Genomic DNA, 14954 nt, shown 5'->3' with positions numbered 1-14954 from the left:
TTTCTTGAAGCCAGTATGAAATTCACCATCTGTAAGTGCTAGAGAAAGATATAAAAATAAAGTTATCAAACTATCAGTCAATGCTACTAGGAAGCTTGGTAATTGTCATATTAGAAATGACAAGAAAGTAATAATACCAGAGCAGAAAACAAGCTCTCCTCTGAAAACCAGAAGGGGAGCTTCTGTCTTCTCAATCCTGAAAGGTTGCTCTGTCTTCCTTTCTTTGATTTACAGGCAAGAGTCACTGTGCCTGTAAGATTTTGTCAGTGAGAATTATGCTATAATCTTCTATCTATAGATTTGGAGGATAATTAAAATATGAGTAAGAGCTTATCTTTGTTTTCAGTAAGGCCTCCTTTCTCTAATTCTCACATTGATAAAAAGCAGTGCTCAGCAGAGAAAAACCCTACTCTACTAATAAGTTGAGCCATAGGAAACTGTCAACATTCAACCATTTTTCACCTACAAAATTAGAAATTTCCTAGAGTGCAACCCAATAGGTGAAAGCAATTTTTTCCACATATCTTTAGTTTAAAAAGACAGACTTTTCTAAATTCTGATATGAAAACTTTCCCTCTCTCCGAGAACTCCCAAATGCTTTGCCAAAACCTGAAATCCCTGAAGTCTTCTTCCTACTTTCCCATCTGGTGGTGGGCCCTCTTAGTGGTCACTGGGGTAGCATTTGTGAATGGTGTGGATTTTAGGCACATCTTTCTTTTCTAGCATGTTGCAAGAACATTGTCTGTCATAAGTAGCCCAGGACTACCAAAACAAAACCAAAAGGCCATATGCCTTGTGTGCTTTGAACTGAATGGAGCTGTCTGCCAGAGACTCTGAATCTGGAGGAGGAAAGGGAAAAATTGAAAGGGAAGAAAGTTTGAAATATGTACAGTATTTGTAATATTATGTACATATTAAAATATACACACAATATTATTGCAGGGGTGTAGTACTGACCTCTCTCAGATCGGCCTGAATGATTAGAGATGACACAGCATTGGTATAAAGCAGAAACAGAAGCAATGATTGTAATCTCTGTACATATAATGCTCATTTGGTGGTAGTAACATAGCTGAAGTTTATCATGTTAAGAAGGGTCTATGTGTTTTAATATATAGATTTATTTTTATTCAGGTATGGCAAGGCCAACAGATCCAGAGATCACTGCTATTGAAAAACTAGCTTGTTATACTCACAGGTCACAAGAAATGAAGACATTACCATGTTAAGCGGGGGGGGGGGGGGGGGGTGCCACACAGGGAAGCACCAGGGTCAGACAGGAGGCAGAGGGAGAGGGGGAAATATGGGGACACACCTTTACCGTGATTTCCACAGGAAGGAACAGGCAAGACAGGGTAAGCAGGCTTAGAATTAGCCAGTCTGAATAATTTCAATGGGTTCCAGGGCATAGGGACTGTCCCTAGTTGTCTGGTACCTGGTGCTGAGGTGATTAGGGCAGATGAATAGTGACTGGGAGTGTGAGAGGCCAAGGGATGTGGGCTCCGGATTGATTGGTTTGCCATCAGAAAGTGTTCTGATGAGCAGGTTGTTTATTATCTCTAAGAGCTGGCTAATTCTGGAGGGGTAGCCCCTCCAGGTCAGAAAGGCCCCAGATTTCAAAGCATCAGAATACAAAAAATAAAAGACATTGTTAATCCATTACAGTAGACTAATAGTCTAATAGACTCCCTAGGTGTCAAGTCGTGGGTTCCTATCACAGTTCTGTCAGCAATGATCTGTGTAACAGGTCACTTCTCTAGCCTTTCATTCTTCCACTAGTGAATTAAACATTATTTGACGAGATAAATCTTAAATATATTAGGTACATATTTAGCATTCTTTCAGTTATGATCACATGACAAAAGGAGATGCCTTATTATATTCAACAAGATAACTCTTATTCAGGACAAGAATTTGGTAAATTCAGTCTGACATAGGAAAATTAGGTTTGAGTACACCTGTTTTTTTAGGCAATCTCTAAAGTAGACAAGTTGTTACTGCCACATGCAGTCTAAAAAACTGCAACTTAAAAGCCAGAATGCCTGCTTATGCCTCAAGGCTTCTTCTAACCACACTGAACTTGGCTGCTGGAATTTGTAAGCACTGCCAGGTCCAGGACCTCCTTCAGAAGCGCTCTCTAATTTTTACTGATTGCTGACGTAAATAAACAGCAACTGGGTTTCCCTGGTGGCTCAGTGGTTGAGAATCTGCCTGCCAATGCAGGGGACACGGGTTCGAGCCCTGGTCTGGGAAGATCCCACATGCTGCGGAGCAACTGGGCCTGTGAGCCACAACTACTGAGCCTGCGCGTCTGGAGCCTGTGCTCCGCAACAAGAGAGGCCGCAACAGTGAGAGGCCCGCGCGCCGCGATGAAGAGTGGCCCCCCTCGCCGCAACTAGAGAAAGCCCTCGCACAGAAATGAAGACCTAACACAGCCAAAAATAAATAAATTAATTAAAAATAATAATAAAATAAACAGCAACTACTTTTTAACCTTCCTCTTATTCAGCTTTCATATAGCAACAAGGATATGGAGAGCTCACAATATAGCTGGTAACCAATAAATTTATGCATGACTATTGGTAACCAGCCCAGCAATAAAGTGTCTTAAAGCAAAATACAAATGTAGACTTGAAATTGTAAGATGAAAATTGGATTGTTGTTCCCAACCGTATGGGAGAGTACCACTATATTTCTGTATCATACCTGAAAGACATATTTCTCAAAATTCTGCCTTGGTGCCTCTGCCATGTTAACCTGGGTATGTGATCCTTATGAAACATAGAAACTTCTGGTATTTCTAATATTTAAGTAATAATCCTTTACCTTTCCTGCACCTAAATAGAAAACCCTCTGATTAGATGTTATTCCACATCTTTATGTTTTGGTTGTATATAAGCACATTTTTTAAATGGAAAAATTCCAGTGGGGTGTGCGTGCATGTGTGTTGTGTGTGTGTGTGTGTGTGTGTGTCTGTGTATGTGTTTGTGTGTTTCTGGGATGGGGGAATCAGGTCATAAAGCAGTATATAAAGTATGATCATATCTTCATAAGAATAAATGGATATATTTTAAAGGTCTGGGAAAATATATAGTCAATTGTAAGCAGAATTCATCTTTCAGTGATGAAATTATGGTGATTTAAATTTTCTTCTTTATATGTTTTTGTATTTTCTGAATTATTTGCAATGAATATACATATATTCCTTTTATAATGGAGGAAAATTAAGTTACTTCTATCTTGCAAAACAAATATTCCTACATCCTTAGAGAATTTTTTTGTGAAGACATTATTGAACATTACAAAACTTAGGCCAAATGTCAAATGGTCACTCTCATGTAGATTTAGATTTACAGATCACTATACAGGTTGTTTTCCCCACTTTATTTGGGACCTTCAGTCCGCAATTGTTAAAATGTTTGGCTTATAGATAATATTTAAGGCCAAAAAAAAAACCCAGCCACTATGGTGGAGACTGTAAGTAAAGATTGTTTCTGGTCATACCTCAGTAGCCCTATATTCTTAAGGCCACAGGAGGTGAACTAAAAAGAGAGAATTTCAGTATTAAAAAGAATCAAAATAGTCCATCAGCCACTGCCACGGTCTCAGTTCAAGCAATTTCTCAGCCCTCAGGTCCTCAGAGTTTACTCTAGTAGGCAACGGAGTATGACGGTTGTATTTAAAAGGTTTCCTTGCTTGATTAGAGCACCATAGTAATGAGGTCACGGTCTCAAGAACACTCCTTACACCCAATGGTTTTACATAAGGAGCAGCCTGTTTTGCAGCCACAGACTGTGCCAGTATAGTCAGCCAGGTCTTCTGCAGACGCAAGGTTCACAAACAGAGGAACCTGGGAATGAGCGTGTGGCTAAAGCAACAAAAATCTATAACTACCCTTTCCAAAGTCGCTTAAGTTTGCTCCTGTGACAACAGGGCAATAACAGCTTTAAAGAGAAATACTAGGATTTCTAAAGTGGGACTAGAGTACAGATAAATCATTTTAAGATGTCTTTTAAGTAAACCTCCTGGCTCGGAGCTATGGGGAAGCTCATGTGACCCAGCAACCTATATCATCTGATATCAAAGGGGCAAAATAACTCTGTGAGCTTGATGCTTTGATGTCCATCCCATCTTAAAAGTCCTAGAATATTAAGATGGTACGTAAAATTTGGAAAGTCGGGTAAAAGACCAGACTAAGATCCTCAATAAGTAACTGAAGTGGCAGCCACTCAGTGTCTTTGTGCTCATTCCTGCTTGTTATCTACGTCAGACTTTATGGTTCTCACTTATTCCCATGAGTTATTACAAGAGAAAACATAGGAGAAACTAATTTAAGTTGGGTGAAACTTTTGCAAGGAGCTGTGTTAAAGAATTAACATTGTCTTTATAGAAGCACTAATTAAATTGTTCTCATTGCCTACAACACAGGAAACTCCCAAAGGCTGTATTTTAATTGCCAAGCATGTCAGTAGTAGATATCACAAATATTTTATCAAATATGCTTAGGGTTGAAATTATTTTCATAAATTAATTACACTTTGAAATCATCAGTCAAAAATTCATGTTAAGGGCTAAAACATTCTCAAATACACTAATCCCCATCATTCTCCTTCAAGTGAGTATTATTAGCCCTGTTCCAAAACCAAATCATCTGAATGGCCATAAAAGAATGTAGTTTGATAGGTAGAGCTAAGGCTACAATGCAGATGTAATGATTCATAGACCATGGTTCTAAGTCTTATCTAGTCAGTATTTTTATAGGTTCTAAGATTAAAGATTCATAGACCATGGTTCTAAGTCTTATCTAGTCAGTATTTTTATAGGTTCTAAGATTAAAGGTCATATATCTTCCCTTAGATATGTCAACCATAGCATGATTTTACCAGATGGAATAAGAGGTAAATGACTGGTGTGTTGATAATTAAACTCTAGTTCTCTGCCAATAAACTCAATTTATGTCACATAGTGTCATGGCGGAATAAGATCATTACCTACAAAGTAAAAATGTAAATGTTTTCGTTGGAATTGTTTGGATAATACACTAGCTGTCCAGATTAAGTAAAATGTCTGACAAGATTATAACAAATGGGAAAGAAAAGGAATGCAATATTTGACGATCATCACTTCAATTATTCATTTGTCATCAAAATATGCAAAATGGTGACATATCTTTTTTATTTTAAAAACACATAAGATCTAGCCTCAAGTTTTTAAGTGCACAATACCATATTGTTAACTATAAGCACAATGTTGTATGGATTCCTAGAGATTTTACATCTTGCATAGCTGTAAACGTATCTGTTGAACAGCAGCTCCCCAATCCCCCCACCTCCCGGCCCCGGCAACCACCATTTGACTTTCTGCATCTATGAGTTTGACTGTTTAGATGCCTTATATAAGAGGAAATGCAGTATTTGTCCTTCTGTGACTGGCTTCCTTCACTTAGCATAATGTCCCCAAGGTTTGAGATATTTGCACTCCTGTATTTATTGCAGCATTTTTCAGAATAGTCAAGAAATGGAAGCAACCTAGAAGTCCACTGACAGATAAACAGATAAAGAAAATGTGCTACATACATACAATGGAATATCATTCAGCCTTAAAAAAGACATATCTCTATTTTTAACTTTAACTTCTTATTATGAAAAACTTCAAACCACAGAGCATGATGAATCCCCATGCTTCTGGGACTCCGATTCAAAAATCATCAATTCATAGCCAACTCTGTTTCATCTCTCCCCTTCTCCTGTACCAGAAGCAAACCTCAGGTGTCATATGATTTCATCCACTAATATATCATATGTATCCCTAAAAAGTAAGGACTGTTTTATATACATTACCATAATACCATTATAATATCTAAAATATGAGGTAACAATCTTTCAATATCATTAAATATCTTGGAAGTTTCACATTTCCAATTCCTTACAAATATAAAAAAATGTTCTACAGTTGTTTCTTTGAATAGGAATCCAATGAGACCCACCTTGCAATTGATTGCTTTATCTCTCAAGTCTCTGTTAGTTTACTGGTTCCCCCTCTATCTTTCTTCTTCCTCTTTGAAACTTAATTGTTGAAGAAACTATGGTATTTGTCCTGATGTCTGGATGTTGTCATTGTATCCACTGGTGGCATTTAACATGTTCCTCTAAATTCCATAGTACTAAAATTGGTAGTTGGCTCTAAAAGCTTGAGCAGAATCAGGGTCAATTTTTTTTCTAGACTACTTCATAGATGTGGTAATATTCTTCCATCAGGGCACAAAGTGTCCAATATCATCTATTTTTGTGATAGTACAGTCATTGATGATTATTACCTAGCTCGAATAACCTATTAGAATTTGCATAATGATGATTTTTTACTTCTACCATTTCTTCATTTTTTTTAGCTGGAATTCCTTTAGAAAAAGAGTATCTCCTCTATTAATACTTGGCTAAACAATGCTACAAATTTGATAAGAAAGACAGGATAAAGAATTTATTTCTTCCTTTACTGATTAGTTTATTTACCAGCTTACCTTAATTATCACAAGTTAAGGGTCTTTGTTTTTTAAGTATTAAAACTTATTTTAAAGGATTTTATACTGGTGAGCACCTGTGTGGTAAAAAGTTGGGACTTTTTTTTAGAAAGCCAATGTATGAAGTTGTCACTTTGTACACTGTACACTTTAGTCCTCCTAAGTAAATGCGTTTCAAATTAATAAAAGACAACCAAAGGGAAAATATAGAGATGCGCCAGGTGTGACAGGTGGAACTTTTCACTACTAAAGGATTGGTAAAGTCTAAGGGGCTGAACCTGCAATAAAACTAAAGGCATCTTTCTGGAGGCTTAAATGTTGAAAAGGCAGGAGACTACTCATCTACCCATGACAGGAATTATGATTTTTTTCTACCTGTTTATTTTTTTTTCTTCCAGTTTTATTGAGATATAGTTGACATACAGCACTGTATAAGTTTAAGGTGTACAGCATAATGATTTAACTTACACACCTCATCAAATGATATCACAATAAGTTTACTGAACATCCAACTTCTCATATAGATACAAAATTTTAAAAATAGAAAAAAATTATTTTCCTTGTGATGAGAACTCTTAGGACTTACTCTCTTAACTCTCATAAATAACATACAGAGGTGTTCATTATATTTATCACATTGTACATTGCCTCCCTAGTACTTATTTATCTTATAACTGGGAGTTTGTACCTTTTGACTGCCTTCCTTCAACTCCTCCTCCCCTCCGTCTCTAGTAACCACAATTCTGATCTCCTTTTCTATGAGTGTGTTTGTTTGCTTGTTTGTTTTTGAAGTATCATCGACCTACCACACTACGTTAGTTCCTGTTACATAACAAATTGATTCAATATTTCTATACATTTCAAAATGATCACCATGATAATCTAGTTATGATCTGTCACCACACTATATTCCCCACACTGTGCATTTCATACCCATGTCTCATCATTCTGCAACTGGAAGTTGGTATCTCTTAATCTCACTGTCATATTTCTTTCCTCCACCCACCCCTTCCCCCTGGCAACCACCTGTTTGTTATCTATAACTCTGTTTCTGTTTTGTTAGGTTTGTTCATTTGTTTTGTTTTTTAGATTCCACATATAAGTGGTATCATACAGTATTTGTCTTTCTCTGTCTGACATTTCACTTAGCATAATACCCTCTAGGTCCATCCATGTTGTTGTAAATAGCAAGATTTCATTCTTTTTTAATGGCTGAGTAATCATCCATTGTATATATATATATACCATGTCTTCATTCGTCTATTGATAGGCACTTGGGTTGCTTCATATCTTGACTATTGTAAATAACGCTGCAGTGAACATAGGGGTGCATATCTTTTCTAATTAGTGGTTTGGTTTTCTTTGGAGAAATACCCAGGAGTGGAATTGCTGGATCATATGGTAGTTCTATTTTTAAGATTTTGAAGACTCTCCATACTGTTTTCCACAGTAGCTGCATCAATTTAACATCCCCACGAACAGTGCACAAAGGTCCCCTTCTCTCCACATCCTCACCAACACTTGTTATTTGTTGTCTTTTTGATAACAGCCATTCTGACAGGCAAGAGGTGATATCTCATTGTGGATTTGATTTACATGTCCCTGATGATTAACGCTCTTGAGCATCTTTTCGTGCGCCTGTTGGCCATCTGTATGTCTTCTTTGAAAAAATGTCTGTACAGATGCTCTGCCCATTTTTCAATTGGGTTATTTGTGTTTTTGTTTTTTAATGTTGAATTGTATGAGTTCTTTGAAGATTTTGGTATTGATCCCTTATCAGATATATCATTTGCAACTATCTTCTATTCAATAGGTTGCCTTTTCGTTTTGTTGATAGTTCCCTTTGCTGTGCAGAAGCTTTTTAGTTTGATGTAGTTCCATTGGTTTATTTTTGCTTCAGTTTCCCTTGCCTGAGGAGATATATCCAAAAAAATATTGCTAAGACCTATGTTAAAGAGCTTACTGCCTATGTTTTCTTCCAGAAGTTCTATGGTTTCAGGTCTTACAGTTAAGTCTTTAATCCATTTTGAATTTAGTTTATGCATGCTGTGACGGAGTAGTACACCTTAATTCTTTCGCATGTAGCTCTCCAAGATCAGGAGGTGGGTCTAACCCAGGCTCCTTTCAAATTATTGCTTCTGCCCTGGGTCCTGGAGTATGTAAGCATCTGTTATGTACCCTTTAAGAGTGGAGTCTCTATTTCCCACAGCGCTTTGACTCTCTGGAAAGTAAGCCCTGCTGGCTTTCAAAGCCAAGTGTTCTGGGGGCTTATCTTCCCAGTGCAGGATCCCCAGGCTGGGGAGCCTGATGTGGGGCTTGGATCCCTTGCTCCTTGAGAAGGACTTCTGCAAATGTAGTTTTCCTCCCCATTGTGGGTCACCTACCCAGGGGTATTAAGTGTACCACCTCTCCATCCTCCCACCCATCTCGCTGTGGTTCTTTCATTGTATCTTTAGTTGTAGAAGATCTTCTTTGCTAGTCTTCTGGTCTTTCTCATCAATAATTACTCTGTAAATGGTTGTAATTTTGGTGTGCCCATGGGAGGAGGTGAGCTCAGGGTCTTCTTACTCTGCCATCTTGGCCACTCTTCCCTTACATGTTTACCTTGAAGATAAAAAGTGAAGAGATTCCATCATCAAAGTAAGGAAGTCTCTGGGTGGCCAGTGCTGATTCCAGGGGCCCCTTCTTCCTTCCTGATATGCTGGAGGTGTCTTGAAAAGAGCATGCTACTCAGAACCCTCTTGTTTGGCATGCAGCCAGGCTCATGGCTGCATATGGTTCTAGTGGGTCAGAGAGGAGAACATTTCTCCATCTATATCTGAGAGGGGATGAAGCTAAAGTAGAGGCTGACCATGATGCGGCTTGCTGGGCTTCTTCAGTGCCTTGCCACTGCTCTTGGGATAAACCCCACCCGTATAACTTGCTAATCAAGGCCACTATTACCTGGTCTACCCTAACTATTCTAACTAGCATCCACTATATTTCTTTCACAGCCTCCCTACTAGAGTGCCTATGGTCTAGAAGAAAGACAATCAAATTTACTACTCTTCTCTGATCATACTTGAAACTCTTTTCCATGTCTGTTCACGATGTTCCAGTTTCCTATTTATGGACTTTTCTACCAAACACCATCTCTGACTTCTCCACTCTTGAGCCACAATTAATACCCCTTCTGTGGTGGGTAGAAGGATGGCCCCCAAAGATATCTACATCCTAATCCCTGGAACCAGTGAATAGGTTGCTTTACATGGCAAGGTGGAATTAAGGTTACAGACGGAATTAAGTTTGCTGATCAGCTGATTTTCAAATAGAGAGATTATATTGGATTATCTGCATGGGTTCAATGTAATCACGAGTCCTTAAAAGTAGAAGGAGGAAGCAGAAGAGTATGTCAGAGTGATGTGATGTGAGAAGGATCCAACTCATCATTGCTGGTTTTGAAGAGGGAGAAAGGAGACCATGAGCCAAAGAATGCAGGCAACCTCTTGAAGATGGAAAATTCTGCAAGAAAACAGATTTTCCCCTGGACCCTTCAGGAGGGGACACAGACTTGCTGACACCTTGATTTTAGCCCATGAGAACTGTTGGACTTCTAACCTAGAGAAATTAAGATAAGCTACTAAATTTGCAGTGGTTTGTTGCAGCAGTCGTGGAAGACCAACGCACCATTCTTTTTGCTCACATGGCACTTTTTACCACTATTATAGCTGCATAGTTGGAGGCAGCAAATGTAGTGCATCAGAGTAAGATTCCACCCGGATGCAAATTTCTGCTTTGCTACTTCTCAGCTGTATGATCTTGGGCAACTAAAGGCACTTCTGTGAACCTCGCTTCACATCAGATCGTCTGCTTACACCTTTCCATTGCACAGAGCTCTGGTCCTTTGAGGTATTTCTCACAATTATAATTAAATAATCAATTGGGTGCTTAAGTAAATGTCTGTTTCTCCCTTGAGATAGTGGTTTCCCCAAGGGAAGGAGCCCTAACTATCTTGTTACTATCTTGTATCCCCAGCACAGAGCTCCAGTGCTAAGCAAAAACAGGCATTTAAAAATATTTGCCAATTAAATGGATTTGATTAAACGTATCACCTTGGGTGTGATGTAGACAATACTGCCCAGTAAAATATCAGTACGTTCAGAATGTAAAAATAAATTCACTGTCCCAGTATAATTCAGGGATTTAGGGAGCCATGACTCAAGAGATTTCATAATCTCCTCTTTTCAAACCCCATTTCTAAAGTTATTCTATTTTGTCCCCTCCCTCCTTACTTTGCTTTCCCAACAAGGAGGTGTTTTCACTGTTAGGTGTACCTAGAACAGATGGAAAGTTTCATAGCTATAGGTAGGGCCTCCCCAGGTATCTCCGCCCTGGTAGAGTTCCCATGAGGCCAGGGTCTGATACTCATATTTACAGGTTAAAAAATATAAATTTACTGTGATAAGCTCTAGGGGACTGATTCAGCTCAATCACCTAAAAGACCATTTGTTAATTTACAATGAGGAGTATTCCAGGAGCAAAAACAAAATTTATTTTCACTGGATCATACCTTCTTTATCCAGCAGGAAAATTTAATAGGAAAAACTGTTTTTAAGTTTTAGAAAACAGGCATGTACTATAAATCTAACAACTTATAAATACAAAGCATATATACTGAGTACTCTTATAAGCGAGTAATACTCATAAAAGAATGATTTAGACTTTTATTTGAATGCATCCAGAATTGGTATTTGCTGTTCAGTGATCACTATAAATGGTTAATAGATCATATATGTAATTGTCTTGCCTCCAGACCATAGAAAAAAAGAAGAATCTTTTAAAATTTATAACAGTGTCAACTTTAACACTTCACATCTTGTTTCTAAATCTTAAAAACTTTTTTTCATCCAATAAATACTTACACTTCAGGCATTCTCTAGAAATGGATCCCTGCAGAGCTCTTGATATAAGCCCTGTAAAGACCACTAGTATGTGAAAGGAAGTCTATAGAACATGCTAGTGATTCATCACTCTGGGTTATTGATATTCAAGCCTTGAACTCAGCCGAACCTCCAAGAAGCCACATATTTGTCCCAGAGAAATTTGAGTCCCTATAGAAACAGTGGGCCCTCAGCTGCTATGAAGTTTGTTTGTAAGGAATAGTTATGTGAAGAATGTGTCAGCATCCTTTCTAAAATAAACTGGAAGATGCTGTAGCTTATACGTTCACTATCCCTGTACTATCACAAAGGTCTGAATTATCAATCAATGAAATAAGAGTCTTCCTCAGCCTTAAGCTTTATTAATGATTAGCAGAGAATTCAAAACAATAATGCAAGCAGCACCAATATCTATGAGGCCCCATACATCAGATGCAGCTCTTAGAATACTCATTTCTGCACCTGAGTTCATTTGGTTTCAGAATTATGCTATCTAATTAGGTATCAGTCAAGCACAGGGAAATCACTGAGTTGGGGGTCTCTTGAATTTATATGCCTCATTAATCATACAGACCTGTTCTGGCTACATAATTAAATCTTATTCTTCAACACAGCAGCAGGAGCACATAATTCCATAAGTTTCAGATTTATTTATAAGACTCAAACTAGATAAACCAGGTACACCCTTCTAAAAGGCTTCCTGTTCCATAAGTCAATGTTTGCACAAGTTCAGGTCAATCTTCCCTCCAGCATCCCTGAGGACAGGAAACTAGTTACAGACCCACTGTTAAATCTTTTCTTCCCTACGCCTATATAAGGATCCTTCAGGTAAACTATTGAAAGAATTTAGCAATAGAAAAAATAGCTCCCGCTCTTAAAAAGAGGTCAAATAAATAAACAAATATCGATAAATAAAATAGAACTATTAATTCAAAAAAGATGTGCTTACTTTTAATTGACAATAGGAATTATATAACTCAATATAGCTCTCCTTTTTTGGCTTTAGCTGCTACAGTATCATGCCTTAAATACGTACATAATCTTGAAACTATTTATATCCAAGCTTTTATATATAATTACCTTCAATCTCATATACCATATGATTTTTTTCCTATAGAAGTGCATCTTCTACCTCCTACACTTTTGGTAGGAACGTAAATTGGTGCATCCACTACGGAAAACAGTATGGAGTTTCCATAAAAAACTAAAAATAGAACTGCCATATGCTACAGCAATCTCATTCCTGGGTATATATCTGGGAAACCAAAACTCTAATTCAAGAAGATACATGCACCCCAATGTTCACAGCAGCACTATTTACAATAGCTGATGAGCCATAAACAGATAACTGGCTTAAGAAGATGTGAGATACATATATACACACAATGGAATATTACTCATCCATAAAAAAGAATGAAATATTGCCATTTTCAGCAACATGGATAGACCTAGAGAATATTACACTGAGTTAAGTGAGTCAGGCAGAGAAAGACAAATACTGTATGATATCACTTATATGTGGAATCTAAAAATAATACAAATGAAACTATATTCAAAACAGAAACAGATTCACAGACATAGAAAACAAATTTATGGTTACCAAAGGGGAAAGGGAGGGGGGGAGAGATTAAATTAGGAGTATGGGATTAACAGATACAAACTACTATACGTAAAATAGAAAAGCAACAGAGATTTACTGTATAGCATAGGGAATTATATTCAATATCTTCTAATACCCTATAATGGAAAATAATCTAAAAAACATATATATATATATATACATGTATATATAAAACTAAATCACTTTGCTATATACCTGAAACTAACACAATATTGTAAATCAACTATACTTCAATAGAAAAAAAGAAAAAGAAATGCATCTTCTATTTTAAGCAACCTCAAACAATTTTTGGAATAAATATATTCTAAATAGCTAAAAGTTGTATATTTATCTAGAATAAAATTATAGTTAGCTTCCTATTTCTGAGAGCAATATTGCTTCTCTTCCACATCTGCTTCTTCACCCTCTTACACTTTCTTTTCACAAACTACCACTGATAAACATCATAGTCAAAGGTCACGGAACTTACTTCTTACTACTGGGTTCTTTCCTTCCCTACCACCTTTCCCAAGGCGAAAGCTCTGAGTTAACTGCATCACCCTCACCCCACAAACCCAGGGGCCTTAATCAACTGTTGTCTGTTCACTCTGAAGTTCCAAAGTTCCTGGATGCTGGAGGGCTTGAGGAAACAGAAATTCTCATCCATGAGATTTGAATAACTGCTCATGGGGTAATGGCAGGATCACCATATTGAGAGGAGGAATAAGGAGTGAAGGCTATCAGGAGAAGAAACAGTGGAATAGGGCCTGTATTTTATGATTAGGCAAAGAGATTAAAAGGATATGCTCAGATTATTAGAAGAGAAAAAAAGACCAAGATTCAACCAAGCATATAACTGTCTTTTTCTTGTATTTAGGTAGTTCAAGCATATTAGAATTCTAAAATATTAATATTAAAAGGACTTTAGAAATCATTTTATCCAACCTCTTTATTCACAACCATTTAAGATCAAATTGGGAAGGGGAAAGACTGACTATAGTGGCAAGCAAGTCTTCTTTCCCTTCCCTCTCTAAATCTCTTATTCTTCTTTTAAATTGTTCTTTCTTTGCCTTACAAATTTTTGAGGTCAAATTTTTTGTCTTTTCTTTAATAGCTTTAAATGTTTTAGTCTTAATTAAGAAAGCTTTTTCCATTTCTAGTTGATAGAGGAATTCACTTTTTCTCTGGTACATATATAGGGTTTTTTTTTAATTTTCATTTTTTAAATATTCAGATATCTGATCAATCAGTGGAATTTATTCTTATGTATAGTTTGAGGCTAGAATCTAAATTTTATCCTTTTTCAATATTTCTCCAGTTGTTGAAAAATGTCTCTTTCCCCCAGTGATTTAATATACATACATTGTCCTACATACTTGGGTCTAATTTTTAGTTTTCTATGTGTTCCCTTGGAATGTCAGGCCGTCCATTCATACACAGTCCACGTTGTTTTAATTAGAGGCTATACAGTATGTTTTAATATCTATTACTACTAGTCTCCTTACTTTCCATTGCCCTTTTTCTCCTGTGTTTTTTTCCCTCCATAGTAATTTGAGCTTCATTAATATTTTTCATATAAACTTTAGATTTAGTTTATCTAACTCTTTTTAAAAATGGGTATTTTTATTGGGGTTGTATATTATCTTGGGTAGAATTAGCATCTTGATGATGTTTATTCTTTTTTTCTAAGAATATGGAATAGCTTTCCATGTGTTCAAATGTAATGTACGTTTCATAAGTATTTTAAGGCTTTCTCTATAACTTTTTCACATTTGTTAACTTTATACTTTCCTCTCCCATTTTTTAGTTATGTTATCTCTATTTGCTCAGAACATCTAACATTTACATTCTAATCTTCCACCTTTACTCTCACCTTTATTTTACTCTTAGACGTAATTAAATATATGCAACAATGCTC

Source organism: Balaenoptera acutorostrata, chromosome 7, assembly GCF_949987535.1.
Source record: "Balaenoptera acutorostrata chromosome 7, mBalAcu1.1, whole genome shotgun sequence".
Lineage (NCBI taxonomy): Eukaryota > Metazoa > Chordata > Mammalia > Artiodactyla > Balaenopteridae > Balaenoptera > Balaenoptera acutorostrata.
This window is presented reverse-complemented; position numbering follows the sequence as displayed.